This window comes from Vicugna pacos, chromosome 15, assembly GCF_048564905.1.
Source record: "Vicugna pacos chromosome 15, VicPac4, whole genome shotgun sequence".
In the NCBI taxonomy this organism is placed as follows: Eukaryota; Metazoa; Chordata; class Mammalia; order Artiodactyla; family Camelidae; genus Vicugna; species Vicugna pacos.
The window spans coordinates 59,531,787-59,548,856 of record NC_133001.1 but is presented as its reverse complement, the minus strand read 5'-3'; the positions used below and the strand labels follow the sequence as shown (position 1 = coordinate 59,548,856).

The 17,070-nt window shown below is 55.3% G+C and overlaps 1 protein-coding gene across 2 annotated transcripts in view; it reads right to left on the bottom strand.

Annotated features, from left to right (window-relative positions):
• Positions 1–17,070, bottom strand: part of EIPR1 (EARP complex and GARP complex interacting protein 1) — a 77,932-nt gene that overhangs the window by 30,042 nt on the left and 30,820 nt on the right. The window lies entirely within an intron of this gene.

Genomic DNA, 17,070 nt, shown 5'->3' with positions numbered 1-17,070 from the left:
TGTAATGGGGGTGGAGGCCCTACAGATACAATCACTGTGGTGTAGCTGGGTGCTAAGATGGACATGAGACAGCTCTTCCCTCCAACCTCTGTGAGAGAACCTTGCACAGGGACCAGGCCCTGCGTGTGCTCCCCCCACACGTATGCACTAGACGGTGTCTGTGATGCTCCCAGCCCCATCTACTGAGCGGGGCCCGGGGCACCGCAGGCTCAGCCCTGGCGGACAGCAGCCAGGGACCCCACTGTGACATCCTCCGCCGCCCCGCCAGCCACTTGGGCACAGCATCGCCCACAAACGAGGGCATCCTTGCAGGCTCCTGCCGGTGGCTGCCCGGCACCCCCTCAGGCCTGACACCCCTGATTTAGAAGATGTATCTGTGGAACCCCTTGAAAAGCCGCTTTGTGGATGGAGAGACTAAGCACAGACAAGAGAGACGGGTCACCTCTTCTCAGGGAACGTGCCCAGATCTTGGGCTCTGCCCTCCAGATAATCTTTCAATAAGACCGAAAACAAGACAAAAAGACAAAGGAAACAAGAAGGAACAGATTTAACATTAGGCGACAAACACTGAATCATACATTCCCCAGTATAAGTCCCTTCAAAATCTGCTTCCCGTTTAGTTCTAAACAGCATACATGCCAAAAGCCTTCTCCTTTTAAAGGCGGTCTTTAATAAGCAATGATGAAATGATGGACAGGCTCACCATTAAATCATCACTTGGTATCAAGAGAAAAACAAAGAAGAATTGTAGAAAAAGAACACCCAAGAGTAGTGATTCCCACACATGAAATAAGGAAAAAAACAAAAGGCCTTACAGTACTTTCAAAAATGTCCCACTTCTGACTGGGTCGGTTTCTGTCTACACGAGAAATTAATTTTTCCTGAGATTTCCAGCCCTGCACTCTCTCTGTAGAGCCCATGAGATTGGCAGTGGAACTCCTGACAACAGGGGGGTAACTAATGAAGGAGAGTTGGCAACTCCTTTCTGCAAAGAAGTGAACGCCCGAAACATTCACCCAGTGGAGGCACAGGCTATCTGAATCCTCCCAAGTGACACAAAAAGACACGTCTAATCTGCAAAGTGATGGAACTAATAATGTGAGAACTACGTCGTGGCTGCACTGCACCAGGAGCAAACTACACGGAATGACACAAGGTACCAGACAGCGAAAACAGCTGTGGTACAGAGACAGGCCTAGCGGCAGGTCCCCCGCTGAACAAGCCCTTCTCTGGAGAATTTTGTTCAAGTGTCAGGAAAGTAACTCTTCCTGTGCTGTCTGCCCACCCAGCAAACATAACAGCTGGGGGCGACACAGTAAACGCTTTCCCCTTGGAAAGAGGACTGAGATGAGACTGCTTTGTGTTGCCACCTCTAGTTAACAGTCTACTAGGAGTCCTAACTACTCCGTACGGCCAGAAAAAAAGGTACGGTATAAGAATAGGAAAAGGATAAAAATACTATTACTTGCTCACGCTTACCTGTGCAGAAAACTTCAGAGGATCTACAGGTACACATACAGATATCAGAAATAAAACAGGGACTTCAGCAAAATTGCTAAACATAAAGGTGACACCTAAAAATCAATTGACATCTATAGATTAGCAACAAAAGTTCAGAAAACAAAAGTTGAAGAAGAATCAATGCTCAAATTAAAGAATGAAACATCCAGTAACATCTCAAACCACAGCAGTGAAGTAAGAACACCGCTGAGAGGCAGCAGAGGCCCAGTGGATGGAGGGGCGAGCCATGCTCATGGATGGAAGCTTCCTGACTGCAGTCCGTGAGCTCCAAAGTTCTAGCGGATTTTGGGGGGGGGGGGTTGTTTGTTTTTTGATAGAAATCGAAAACCTACTCTGAAGTCCTAAAACTTACATACAAATGTGAACTGCCCAGACAGCCAACACAGTGACACAGAAGAACAAACTGGATGCTTTACAATCTGGTATCAGTTTCCTGCTGATACACAGATTAGATAAATAGCCCAGAGAAAGACTATGGATCCAGAAACAGACCTTACAAAGATGGACACCTAGTTTACAACATGATGCCATTTTTGGAGTGGACAAAGGATGGCCTTTTCAATTAAAGAAGCTGGATCCATTGTACATCCATATGAAAAAGTGAATTGCATTTCTACCTCACAACACACCCCAAAACTAAGTCCAGATAAGTCAAAATAGGAAAGATAAAATAATAAAAATCTTCTCTAGAATACGTAGTAGAATATCCTCGCAACCTTGGAATAAGCAGAGATTTATTAATCAGGGCAGAAAAACCACTAATCAATCACAAAGGGAAAGACTGGCAACAGGCCGAATTAAAATTGAGAACTTCCATTCACCAGCAGACGCTGACATCATCAAACTTTAAGACTTCAGCCCTTAGAGACTATTTAAAAAATTGGAGAAACCTGGAGAAAATACTCAGAATACATGTCTAGAAAGCGCTTGTATCCAGAATATACAAAGAATTCTTACAACTCAGTAATAGGAAAAATAACCCAATTTTTTTAAATGCGCAGAAGACTGAATCAGACATTTCACAGAAGAAAACATATGAATGGTCAATGAGCACCAGAAAAGACGCTCAACACCGACAGTAATTGAGGAAACACAGAATGAAACCAAAATGAGACACATGACATAGCTGCCAGGACAGATCAACTTTAACGTGAAGAAGATCAACACCACTAAGTATTGGCAAAGACGGCGGTGGAGACGTGCCCCTACTTTGAGGACCAAGGAAGTGAAGGACTGGGCCCTGTCTAATCCCCTCTCTGGCCTCTGCAGAAAGTCTGGCAGATGACCGTGGGCCACCAGGAGCCCAGCAAAGGGGGTGCCCCACTCACGGCTATGCTGTTGGACGTGGGTCTTTTTCAGAGCTGTTCCCTCAGCCTCAAGTCCAGGAACTGTGGACGCTGCCCTCCAGACCCATCCTTTCCTACCCCAGGGAAGAGAGGGCCAGGGAATCGTCTGTGTCTCTCTGGAGAGGAAACTGGGGGTGGTTTTGCCCCACTTGCTATCAAGATACAGTCCAAACGCACCCTCTCCGCGTGTGGGAGAAGCACACACACTCGAGGCCGGAGGACAACGGCCTGGCTGGCTGGTCAGAAGCACAGGAGTCCCAGAGAAAGACTGGAAGACAATGAGGCATGAAGCCGAGTCAGACACAGACGTTGCCCACAAGGATGCAAAACCTAGTCCAATGGTTAAATAACACAAGGTCAAGAGTGGCGACAGCTTTGAGAGAGATCCAGGGGAAGTGCGAAAGGAAAGAGGCCCTTCCCTCCAGGACAGGGTTACAGGGAAAGAGTGCCGGGAACGCAGCTGTTTAACCTAAGCCCCGAGGAAGGTTTGGGCACACGGAAATAAACGCAAAGGTGTTCAAAAGTAGGATTAAGGGCCCAGGGGACTCAGAAGACGGAGAATGGCCAACGGCTCAATCTGGGCTACAGCAAGGTGACTTAAACCTGAGAGAAGTGAGGTATGAAGCCCTCTGAGGACCAGACGAGAAGCGTGGAGGGTCTGCTCCAGATAATGGGCGGGGGCTGGTGGTTCTGAGTCAGGACACAAGTGCCCGGCAGGGAAAAGAACTCAAATCAACACAAAAGGAGGGCTGAGAGCACCACGCTTCAGGATGGATGGCCCGGCATCAGCACGAAAGATGGACAAATCAGAAAACAGGCTGGGACATGAGTCAGGAAGTAATGGCAATGCCCGTGAATCCACGAGGTGCACAGCTGGAGAGGACAGCCTTCATTCCACACTCTTGAAGCCCATGTGCACACACCTCCATGTGGTCCTGTGACACACAGCTGGCTCCTGTGTGCACCAGGAGGGGGCATGGCCTCCATAACTTTCACAGCCTACCACCAGGGAAACCCAGAGTGTGGACACTGTGGATGTGATAACATGCAAAACTTCCTCCACTGGGCTCATCTTAGATCTGAACAAGGGAGCCAGGGCACAGCTGGGGGCGTGCCACAGGGTGAAGAGTCCCACGGGAGTTCCCACGGGGCAGGTGGGATCTGGACACGTAATGGATGGGCTCACATAAGACAAAAAGAAAACCACTAGATACTGGGACACGTTGGACCTGCACCCTCTACCCAAGGGCTTGTACCTGGACAGACATCTTCTCAAGCAACAGAACTCAAGGAAACCATAAGGGGCCTAAAACAGCTGCACACATGTGCAGTCAGTCAGGGCAACTATGAACAGTAAGATTCAAAAAGGCCGCAAACCAACTGCCACTTCTGAGGGGCCGGGAGCAAAAGCAGGTTCTGCGCACAATCCCAGCACACGGTACCACCACAGGGGCGAGCAGGCCCCGCCAAAGCCTCCCTCCACCCGACCTGCCCATGCGCCCCACCCGCACCTCACTGAAGGAGCTAAGGGCACCTGCTTCTTGTTCTCCCCCGGCGCTGCAGCATGAGCCCCAGCAAAGCCTGAAACAGCCCAAGACCCAGGTCAGCAACAAGACTTTCGCAAAATGTGCTGAACCAATGCATTTTTCTAAAAATTCATAAGAAGTACAAGGTTTAAGAGAATTTCTAGCATATAGAAAATCTGGATTTTCTGAAAGATTATGAATTTTTCTTCCCGGAACTTACTCTGAAAATTTGATGGGTACAAGGTGAGTGCAAAGTCCCTTACTGAAACATGCGAACACTGGAAATCACCCCAAGGAGGACCAGAAAGTCAGACTTCGGTGCCCACAAGATGCACCAGTCAACATCACTCCCTCTCCACCCTCGAAATGTGCCAAGCTGCAAAATGTGCTGAATCACAAGTGTGCTTTAGATCCAAGAAATGCGGTAGGCATTATCAGGAACTCTCCAAATCCTCAGAAGCAGATGAAATTGAAGGTAAACAGTGCGAGATGAGAAACGCTGGAGGTGTCCATCGAGACATGCAAATTGGCTCTGGAACTCTGAGGATTTCCACATCTGCATGAATCTCGGTAGCGCATTCAACACACATCCACCAGTTATCAAAGAAACCAAGGTGCTTTTAGGAAGGAAAACCTGATCTTTAGAAGGAAAAGGCTGTAATAACCAGTGAGGCATTCTCTTCTTATCTCTGTCTTCAGAGCTCGCCTGAAGACGGTCCCGTGCTGAATTAGGACTAAAGTGACCGGAGCCCCCAGAGGGCAGGCCGGCGTCTCTACAAGCCACGCTGCTTCACTCAACAGATTCAGACCCAAGGTCATCCCAGCTGAGGGAACCCCTGCACCACGCCCCCATTCTACAATTGAGGAAATGAGCCACCCTCCCCTGAATCACGCGGTTCACTAGCCCCAGAGTTAGAAACAAAATGAAGTCTCCTGGCTCTGGGAGGGCCCACCGCTCTGAAAGGGAAAATCCCGATCTGTGTCTCGAAGGCTCATGTGATGCCAGTCTAGCCTTTCCATGTAACACGTGAGCCAAAGGCACTTAATGAGATAAAAAGATAATCGGGCAAATGAATGGAAAATGCATCCTTGAGGCTGCCAACTGTCCCCACGCGGTGTGTGGAGGGCTGCAGGGATTATGAGTCCAAGCTTAGGGGACTCAAAGGAGATTAGAGCCTTTGTAAGCCTGAATAGCCGCTCTGGTCGGCTCAGCTAAGGGCTAGCGGTGCCCAGCTGGGGACATAATCTGATCCAGCTGGAGGGGAGGAGGTGCCCGCAGGGCACTGCAAGTCGGAATCCGAGGCTATTAGAGATTTCAGCGGTCTCTGAGTCTGACACAGGCTGAGCAGGATGAATGAGGCGGGGTGCAGCTCCACTGAGCACCCACCTGACCAGCTGTAACTCTCGTGTCTGCCCGTGAGCCCAAGGGAGGCGCCCAAAACGCCCTCCCCCACAGTCAGGGCCCTCTCAGTGGTCCACAGAGCGTCCTGCATGAACCATGCCTCCTGGGGCCTGTGGGCAGGAAGCAGCCTGCAGGCAGGAACAAAGGAGAAAGAGGCTTCTCATCCCCCAGCACCAGAAGCCTGAGGGTGGGGCAGGGGAGATGCCATCTGTGGAAATGGCTCCCGACTGCAGTGGCCAGGGTTAGGGGGGGTGGCTGGCTGTGGCTTGAGACAGGTGGGCACAGAGGGGAAGTGCCCTAGAGCACACCAGGCAGGTGGGGTGGCTGGCGGTGGAGAAGAGAGAGAAGAGATCTGGGCAGGCCCTGGAGCATCCCTGATCCGTGCAACCAGCAGGACCAAGTCTGGGGGAAACCTGCCCTGAGTCCCCACAGGGAAGCTACCCGTTGAGCCCCTCAGCACGCATCCTCCCCATATGGTTTTGTGCCTTTATCCCCAGGTCTGAGGACAAGGCAACCAGACCTCATGGTCAGACATCCCCACACCCGCCCCGCCGGCTCACCCAGAGCTGGACCCCGGCCTCCCAACTGCAGGTGCACTTCTCCCTCCTGCGCTGCTCCTCGTGGTTGGGTAGCAGCGGGGGCCGTGGACAGACAGACGGGCATTCAGAGGGCGGAATCTGAGCCCAGGGAGGTAGGGCCGTGGAGGACTCACTGCCCCGTGTGCCTCGTGGGTGGTGAGAACTCAGAGCATGTTTGTTGAATAAATGAGCAAGTATCCCGCCTGGTTTCAATACTAGTGAGCAAGCCCTTCTGCAGAGGGAGGGGCGCTCCGGCCTATTCCCACGAAAGCCCCAGCCCCACCAGCGTGGCTCCAGGAATGAGCCTGCGCTCAGCGGGATGCACAGGCACAGCTCCGTGACCAGGGCCAGTGCAAGGATACGGGCGCCCCGCTCAGTCCGCAGGAACTCGCTCCACGGTCCTGGTTGCTGCAGCCCTGGGTCCCTTCTGAGAGCTGCCTGCGCGGCGGCCCCGCCCTCTCCTTGGCCCTTCCTCCTGGTTCCGCACCTCCTGTCACTTCTCTCCTGCTCAGGGTGGTGTGCACAGGCCCCTAAGACAGGGCCGGGCCAGGGGCCGGGTGGTGTCCACATGCAGCGCCCCGCACAGCGACCTGGTCTACCAGCTCCTCCCATCTGCGAGCGAGGCTCACTCCTGCGCTTCCTCCTGCGGCCGCGCCAGCAGCGGGCTGGGCTCATTAACGCAAAACTCCACTCAACTTAGAAACATGGAAATTCGATCTCTCTACTTTGCCCAGAAGTGCCCTGGGTTTGCAGTGGGTTTGCCCCGGCTGCTGGCGTCCCTCACCGGCCCTGGAGGAGGGAGGAGGGTGGGGAAGGGCAGCTCCACCCCCGTCACCAGGAACGTTTGTATCTTTCTTGTTAGAAGGAAAAGCAGAACAAAACAAAACGATGAGAAAAGGCAAATGGAAGGGAGCAGTTCCAGTGACAAGATGAAAACACGAGGACAGGGTGAGGGTTTAGTCAGCTGCTCCAAAGCCACGGTCCTCAGACGCGGCACGTGAGTGTCTGCTGCGTGCAGAGACCTCGGCCTCCCACCAAGGGTCCCGCAGAAGCTCTCAGACGGCCAATTCAAAATGCAACTTAAGTCACTAAGTTGTAACATTCCCTGTTGAATAAAGCTCATTTCTACCCATCCAATCACCTCAAACTAAAACCCTGTGCTGAAACCTGATTCTAAAATAAATTATTTGAATTTTCTTCTTTTTTCAAAAGTAATTGTGATTATTTCAAATTCCTAAATTCCCACAGATGGGTCAGAAAAAGAGACAAAATAGAAATGACAGGTACTTTTCACAGAAATGAGAGACTGAAACCACAGATCCACGGAACAGTGCAGGCCCCTTTCTCACACACCGGAGGGTCTCCTACTGGTTAAGTTGAGTGAGGTTCAGATGGAAAGGCCAAATTCAAATACCAGAAGTGCTGGAAAATGGGAATTTTACATCCAACACCACAAAAAAGAGAGCCAGTGAGAGCTCATAAGTGCAGCATCCATGAGATCCCAGCTGACTCAACTAAGTGAGGACGACCCCCACAAACACACTGTCCGCCGCCCCCCAGCCGGACGGGTGTGAGCAGTGTCCCCAAGGCCCGCTGGCCTGTCCTCTGTGCCCGAGCTGGGGAGACCCCCCCCTCCACACGGCACTTGCAGGGTGGAGGGCCAGGCCTGCCCTGCAACCACCCCGCAGCTCACACAGCCCTGGACGTGGCCAGGCAGAGTGGGGCTGTCAGTCCCTCCACCTTTTGTCCGGAACACTCGAAGCCCTAGCAGCTGAGGTGGGGCGTCGCCTTCTCCCCTCCCTGCGCACAGGCCTGTGCACAGCCAAGCCTCCCCTAAACCGTGGCCCCCGTTCGGGCCTCTCGTGCCTTCCCTCGTGTTCAACCTTGAAAGCCATCTGCCAACAGTCTGCCCTCAGAGCCTACAGACAGTCCTGGTTGAGGCTGCGGCGCTGGCTCCCGGCAGGCGTGCGCTGTGATGGCCTGGGGACCAAGCCAGCTGGCGGCGCCACGCCGCTGACCGGAACGGCCACTGAAGTGTGGGTGGGCCCTCCGCAGTGCCTTGTCCTCTGAGATGTCTCGTGTTTTCCTCTCAGTGCCGTGGGAAGCATTTCCATCAGTGCACAGAGAGCAGTGTGCTCTGGGGATGGGGGGCAGGGGTGCCCTGCATTCCCTCGTGCCCCGCTGGGCACCTCGCAGGGTACAGGCTCTGGTGTCCCCTGGGTATCACTGCGTCCATCTGCCCGGGGCCCTCCACCTCACGTGCAGACAGGAAACCACAGCTCAGGGAGAGGCAGCCAACCCAAGGACACGTCCAAGGACAGGTCGGCAGGGAGGAGCAGTGCAGCCTCAGACCCGACTCCAAAACCAAGCTCCTGACACCAGGCTCGACAACCTTGGCGCTGAGCCGAGGGGAGAAACATGGATCTGATTCCATGTGGGCAGGGGCCAGAAAACACCTGTCTTCCCAACATCCAGAGACATGCCCAGCATTCAGCACGCACATGATGGCGTTTGCTGGGAAGATGGACAGACGGATGGACTGATGGACACGTGCCTGGTACGCATCCAGCGTGAGATCCACCCCCTCATTCACTGGGTGACCAACATCAGCCAGGTTCTCTGGTTTCCTAAGAGGAAAAGAAATCCAGGAAGGAGGCCCTTCCTGCGGGGACCGGAGCTGGGACGTGGGTCTCTTCCCGGGCTCTGCTCACCCGCCTGTCTCACCCGACCCTTCCTTGATGCTCCATCCACCACGTTCCCTGCATCCTCACAGCCTCTCCTGAGACTTACTCTCCTTTTCCCCAGGAATCGTTCCTGTGAAACCACCGGCACGCGGCTGTGAGGCCTAAGAGCAGGACTGCGCTGACTCCCAGACGGCTCAGCCGCATGCCTCCCCGGGCTAACGAGCGGGGGCTCTCCTTCCATCACTCCTGATGGGGCTAGAGGCTCTCGGGAGCCGGTGCCGGGGTGGAAGCAGCCGGCGGGAGGAGCGGGCCACTCCTGACCCTAACTCCTCACTTCCCGTGCAACCACTTCTACTTCTACTGAGGGACGTAGAGGGCCTCTAGCACACAGAGCACTCTCATCCCCCAACAAGGCGTTCAGGCTGGATGTGCAGCGTTTCAGAGATTTTCATCAGTTATCCAACCCCTTTGAACGTTACCGTGGGATAGACAAGCACATGACTGTGAACGCCAAATGCTACAGCTGAAAACAGGTCTTCCGCCATCGGTCTGCTAGGGAGTTGGAAGGGCAGTATCACGCAAATCAGGCATTAATGACACAGGAACACCAACACGACCACAGAAAGCACTTCCACTTACAAAGCCTGGCCGTCGCCACGGTCCTCGCCATGGTCATCGCCGTGGTCGGGGGAAGAGCAGATGCTGACTGGAGTCGCTGCCGAGCGGCAGGGCCCACCTCCCACCCCTGCCCCTCCCCAGCCCCTCCATCCCTCCCTCGGGCTCCTCGGGTGTCACTCCTGGACCTGCCAGCCAGTGTGGGTGTGGCAGGCACTTGGCTTGAGTCCAGATGTGCAGATCTCAGTGGATGAGACCGACCCTTCAGCACCTCAGAGAAAAGCATCCACTGAAAACAGGGTCAAACGCTGCAGGAAGGCAGAGGCACATGCCCACCTCGGGAGCTCAGCCTCCAAAACCAGACACATCTCACTCCAAATGCGTAGCGCAGGGCCCTGCATGTGCGGAGAGTAACCAGGAGCGGGGCTTCTCCAACAAGGGTCCGTGTCCTTCAGTTGGCCACCCTCCACAGGACGCATGGAGGGGCTCTCGCCAAAATTCAGAGCATGGTGTCGGGACAGCCCCACCCTCCTTGCAGCCTGGACATCCCTTCTAGGCCACCATGTCCCTGCGCAGGACGGCAGCCATTCTGCTGTGGCCACAGGCGCTTTCCCGGGAGCCTCTACACCCACCATCTCCCCTGATTAAAGGCAGTCTTCCAGCCCTATGGTTTTCATGCACTGCTCAGCTTTCTGGAGTTTGAATTGCCCGTTTTGCTTTCCTCCTAGAAGAGAACTGCTCTGTTAGTGTCTCCCCGTGGACTGGGGCGAGGCAGACGGGAAATTCTGCATTTATCCTGGCCTCACGGTGCCCCCAGCTCTGCTCCGTCCCCAGCCACCCCGCTGGCACTCCCATCTTCTCTCTGGGTCATCTCCCTGGACAGAGTTTTAAAACAAAGGATGCCAGCCTGAGAATATCCTTTCCCTCTGTGCAGAGTAGGGGGTGACGTGACCCAGAGACTCAGGAACTGGGGGAGGGGGTGGAGGACCGGGAAGCTGGCAAGTCCCAAGAGCGGCCCCAGGTCCTTGCTTCACTCAGCCTGGCGCCAGCCCTTGGGGGCGGGACATGGGCACCAGCCGTCCTCACTGGTCAGGCTCCCCCCACCCTGCAGGCAGGGGCTGCATGCCCAGGGCCAGATCCCTGACCCAAGGCGAGGGCCGCCCGAGCCTCCCTGGCGTCCCAACCCCATGAACAGCACCGAGGTCACTTCTCCAAGGCAAGGGCTCTTGTCACACCAGATGTCACATACATCCAGAACCTCCAGCCGGTACCGCAAGGGCCACATACCAGCTCTCGCAGGACGGCCCCCGAGTTCTCCCTTGGCCTCCGTGCTCTGCCCTCTGCTCTGCCCCCCCACATGCACCGCTGGCTCCCTGGCCCCACAGCACTGATCACCGCTGGCCTGGGCCCCGTCCCCACCCCCGAGGGGACAGGATGCAGGGGTCTGTGCTCCCTTAAGCCCTGGACGCTCAGTGCCTTGCCAAGAAGCAACTAAATAGATAGCCATGAAGCAGATGGATGGGTGAACAGTCTCTCCCCATCCTTGGCCACATTTTCCACCATCCTTAGAGCCAGGGCTGCGGGCTCTCTGGGACCCAGGCCCCGCCAACCTCCCGCCTCACACACCAGCCTGGCTGCTCTCCAATCACGGGCACCACCAGCCTGGCCTCCCTGCCGTCCACAGCCGACCACGCTAACACCGCCGGGGCCAGGCCCGCAGCAGCCCCTGCTGGAGTGGGATTCTCACGGACCTCTGCACAGTGCACACGCTCTGACCCCCCGCTCCAGCAGGCGTGCAAACCACCTCCTCATCACACCTTCCCTGCCCTCCACTTGCTTCAGTTCCTCCTCATAACACTCTTCTCTGCGAGCAACTACCCTGACACTCACGTGTGGCGTCTTCTGCACGCGCAGGCCTGGAACGGTGCGGGCGGGAGCAGACACTCCGCGTAAACACCCAGGGCAGAGCCCAGTGGTACTTAGGACGCGTCGTGCAAAACAGTCCAAAGACTGTAAGAGATGCAAAACCCTTTCTAAACGCAGAAGGACCCAAAATGATGACCCGTATATTGAAGATGCTGCTTTGCCACTAACGCATGGTGCACAATCGGGCAGGAGGGCTACGATCTGCAGCCAGAAGCTCCCAGGAGCCGAGAACACAGCGAGGGGAATGTCTCCTCCCCTGGGACTCGGCCCCTGCAACCACCTCCGGTGACGCGTCTGCAGGAGCGTCTCCTGCAGGTTATCCCTTCCGACTCGGGCTTTACAGCAGCTCTTGCTCTGGACCTGTGCTCTGAATTTTAGGCGCCCCAGGGCTTTCCGAGGAGAGTGAGGGGGGAGGTGACACAGGACACCGGGAAGGGGATGGAAAGAGGACAAAGCGCAGCAGCAGGACGCGTAGGACACAGAGCAGACGTCCCCGTCAGTGACCGGAGGCAGCCTGGTGGACAAGGGTCAGACCACCCAGGGTCCTTCTGTAACTGACCAGGCTAACGGCCCCTGGGCCACGTGTGTCAGCAGGTTAGACATGCCCCTGTTCCTGCCTGAACTAATAAGCAAGGCGGACCCAGAGAAAGCCCGTCTCTGCTGGTGCTCCAGGCCAGGCCAGGGAGCGAGGGAGGGGCCGGGGCTGGTGAAGCTCCCCACAGTCTGGGGCCAGCCCTCTGCTCTCTGATCAGGACGTGAAACAGGCTTGAACTCCGGCTTTGGCTCAAGATCCCGAGATCCCCCAGCTCCGGCACCAATGAGGACTCTTGGTGGCCCTAAAACCCGGTCTCTGCACTGAGGCGCACGGCCCCCACCAGCCTGAGCGCCAGCGCCCCGGCAGTGGAGACGGCTCGGGGCGGGGAGACTGCTCTGAGAGGAACCACAGTCATGCCCAGCACGACTGCACAGACACTTAGAGGTCAAGAATTCAATTTTTTAGTAATTAGGATTCACATCAAGGCAAAATGGGATGCTGGCTTCTGTGAACGGCACACAGTTCATTACATACCTGAATGCCTTCTCTGTATCAGGTTCTGCTCGGCACTGAATATTTATCATTTATAACCTATGTGCTTTCAAAAGGGATCTAGGAAAGAGGGCCACTTGCTAAATGCATTATGATGTAGATCAAAATAATATTACCAAAACGAGACATATTTTAAAAATAGTTTTATGTAAATGCATACCTCCGTTAAGACAATAGCTTTAAAAATAACCAGCATGAGTGCGTATCCGGTAGGCAGCGTACTTCCAATGTGCACGGGGTGACACGTGGGGAGCGTGGGGACTGGGTGGGCAGCAGGCCCCTCGACACAGTGTCGTGTGTGATCCACACAACAGATCAGCCAGGGAGTGTCTTTTTGTATCGCGGTATTATTATCATTTCACAAACAGCAAACCCAAGTTCTTCAACAGCAACTTCTTCCGCACTTTTGTGGAGACAGTATGATTGGCTGTTACCACAGGGGGTGCTTGGCGCAGCCCCCCGCCCACAGCCGAGGGCGCGCTGCCAGTGAGGGGCACGGTCAGATTCAGATGGCCCCCGCCACCTCCAGAGCTGTCTGTGCCCTTGTCTGGAGACCTGCCCAGGGGCCCTGCCCGGGCTCCCATGGGACAACGCGGGGTCCTGCTCTCTGAACGAGGTCTCGGGTCGACAGGTTCAGTGCTGGCTACCTGCCAAGCCCCCTCAGGGACGGCTTAAACTCCTGATGCTGGCCTGCGGCAGGACACCCTGGCTCCAGGTGAGGTCGGGGACCCAGACCTGCACAGGGGGCTCAGGTGACTCTGACGTGCACCTGGCTGAGGACCTGTCACCGAAGTGAATGGCTGTCATCTGTGATCTAGCTACTGCTCACGCCCCCGCGCCCGTGATGAAAGGGGCGAGGCTCTTCTCCATGGTGGGCCTTCTGTGTGAACCCACCGCCAGCCCCTCTAGTCACCACAACGATCCTGACAAGTAGCTGCTGCTGTCATGCCTCCTCTACAGACAGTGACTCCCCAGGGTCACAGAGCCTCATGAAGGGCTGGGGCTCAAACCCGCGCTTCCTCCGACACCCCCAGGGCTCCTGTGAAGAACAGTAACCATCTCCAGAACAGCCCTCAGCCGCGTCATGGCAACTTTTGCCAAGATGATGACAGTAGTAGGGGAGGGGTTAAAATAGTGCCTATTGCTTTATAATGCATTGCTGTAGACTAAATGTTTGTGTCTCCCCCAAATCCACACGATGAAGTCCTAACCCCCCAGGGGATGGTGTCAGGAGGGGATCAGGGCATGAGCGGAGCCTCGTGATGGGGTGAGTGTCCTTTGGAAAGAGCTCCCTGGCCCCTCACCATCTGAGGAGTCTCTCTGAACAGGGAGGCAGGTGCTCACCAGACGCCGAAAGTGCCTTGACCTTGGACATCCAGCCTCCAGGACTGTGGGAAATAAAGGTCTGCTGTTTATACCCCGCTCAGTCTGCAGGACTGAGTTAGAGCAGCCCCAGGGGGTTAAGACAAGGATTCAACTCTTACCAAGTATAATAAAATTTGAGGCAGAGATGGGAGGGGAGATGTTTTGCAAAAAAAAACTAGAACTAAATATAAACCGTAGTGGCTTGATCTAGAAAAAAATAGCCATTAATGGGGGGGGGAGCTAGAGCCATTTTCACATTAAACAAGATAAGCTATTCTAAACCAGTTACATAAAAACCTTTCAGCTCAAATGCAGGCTTCCAGGCAAATAAAAAAATGTCCTCTTCTCTGACCATGTGAGTTTTCCTGAGTCCCTGCCATCCGGCCTTCTTTTGTTTCCTTTCATTCCAGCACAGAACAATCTTTCACATCAGGAATCTACAGACTGATGGCATGATCTGCTGAGTGGCTGTAGCCCAGAACATTCTGGTGTACCCAGCGCCTGGCCACCAGCCCCCATCGCCTCGGGAGTTCCCAGGCCACCTGCAGACACTTGGTAAAGGGCATCACGACCTGGGCCAGGGCTTCCTCCCCGGGACAGTCCTAGGACAGCCTTCGGAGGAGCCTGACGGGGATAAAGTCACCCTGCAGCCTATGCAGAGCCCAGCAGGGGGGCTGGCTCGTGACAGACGTCTCCTGCTTGTCACCTCGCGGCAAGGCCAGTGCCGCCTCCCGGGGGCCCTGCCATCCGGACACCCATGTGGGCCCCAAGAAGAGCAGCCTGGTCCACGGGCACCTGCGGGACTGGTTACCACGTGCACCTCAGCCCCATGACTTCTGCGGACCCTCCCACACCCCAGACGCTCGCTGCCTCCCTCCTGGGCTGCCGGGAGCACAGTCCTCGCAGGTGTGAGAGCAGGAGCCTCCCGGCAGCGGGCAGGCCTCCTCAGAGGCTCCAGGGAAGACCCGCCCACGCGATGAGAAGTTAGCTGTTATTTTAAGGGGTGGTCAGGTCACCTTCAACTTTGTTACAGGCAAGCGTGGCTTCTCCCAGGACTCATCGTTCTGATGTCTCAGAGCTCCTGTGACGTGGTGTGAAGTTAGCAGAAATCACAGACTGCTCAGTAAGATGCATCTTCTCTGAATTTAATCAGATGAAACAGTGGCTACTGGAACATCACAGACTCCAAACACTTGAACAAATACCAGCTTTAACAAGCCTTTGATGGGACCCCAAATGCAAGCGACATTCACGCTTCCACTTAGAACAATCGATAAACAAGTAATTTCGTGCAATAAACATTTAGTAAATATTTTTAAAGCATGAATAAAAATGAATTCTACTGTATAATAGTGACTGTTTTCCTGAGTCTAGTGCCAACCACAAGACGGACCATTACAACCGTGTGGTTGCTTTCAACCAGCTCAGCTGACTGCGCTGGCCTGGGTTTGGCTAAGACCATGATGTGGTCTGTGACCTTTTCCTCTGCACACCCTGCACCCACCCAGCCCTCACCTCTGCACCCTCATCCCCACCCAGCCCCCACCTCTGCACCGACCCCCATCCAGCCCCCACCTCTGCACCCTCACCCCCACCCAATAAAACTTTATTGACAACCCAGGCAGCTGACCCTGCTGGTTGTGATTGCTGCTGAGACCATGAAAAAGTTCTGTTTGTTCTGTTTTGAAGTAGACCCAGGGCAAACTTCATCCCCCTGCTCATCTACTGCATTTAACAAACAATCTTCCAGCATCTACTACGTGCCAGGCACAGCTGTGTGCAATGTTGAGTCAGCTGCAGTGACTCGGTTTCCTATTTCCAGGCCCTTCCCCTTGTCCTCGAGCAGATGCCGTCAGCAGGAGAGGCCCCGTGGTGAGAGAGGCCACATGGCCCGCCCTTCCAACCAAATCAGGGGCTGGGTCTTAGCCATCCCATACATATTTCCACAGACATGAAAAGTGGGTTTTGGGGTTTCAGGAGAGAAGGCCTGGAAATCACTGGTCAGGACTGGACATCGCCGTGGTGCTGATGGCTGGCGTGTGGGACAAAGCCCGGGCCTGCTAATGTCAGCTGGCGTCTGCTTCCTTCCCCTGGATCAGCCATCAGGCCTACCCAGGTTCTGGGAGATGACATTAATTCGAAGGGGTGATGGTATCCAAAGATGCCGATACATGTGGGACCTTACTGTCTTGACAGTGTCTGCAAACTGGTTCTGTGATAAGGATGCTCCCGGCCGCTGTTTGCATTCAGAGCCATGGCACGTATGCTCCGTGTCCCTCGCGTGTCTGGGTCCCTCCACCCGCTCTGTGGGGGGCTCACTCAGGTGGGCAGGCCGCTTCTCACATCACTAGCAATGGACACGGGTCTGAAGCCCCAGGATGCACTGGCCCTGCTGGCAAGGGGAAGAGGACCCCACAAACAGCCCCCCGCCAGGGGAGCTAGCACCAGCCCTGAGGCCCTGGCTCATCTCTGACCACCAGGATGCCTCCTGGGGCAACACGGCTGTGGGGATACCAGGTAGAATGTGTCCTCCCCGCCCAACTATGAGCTCCAAGCAGGGTGGGTCTCCTCCAGACACAAGCGCAGTGAGAGGCGCACAGACAGGTGGCAGGCCCGTGGGACCAGGCGTGAGCTCTGTGGGGGTAGGGGGAGCCAGGATGGGAACGGGCCAGGCCCATGTCCTCACCTGTGGACCCGGGGTCGTCTCTGGAGATGAGCCAGCTCTGCTCGAGAAAGGGGTCAGCAACACTCAGAGGCACACGGGGTCACCATCACCACGATGTTACGTCAGGACCCCTGGTGTGGGGCCTTCTAGGGCCCAACATGGTGCATAACCCCCAGACTTCAGTGACCACCCACCAAAGCCAACTCCACTGATTAAAAGCAGAGACCATTCTAGGACACACGGGACGAGAGGGCGCATCAGTCGTGACGAGGACCGCGGCCGAGGCTAGGTGTCCAAGGCAGAGGCGGAAACCACACGGAGGCCCCGTTCCGGCAGGAGCCTCCCCCGTCCCCCG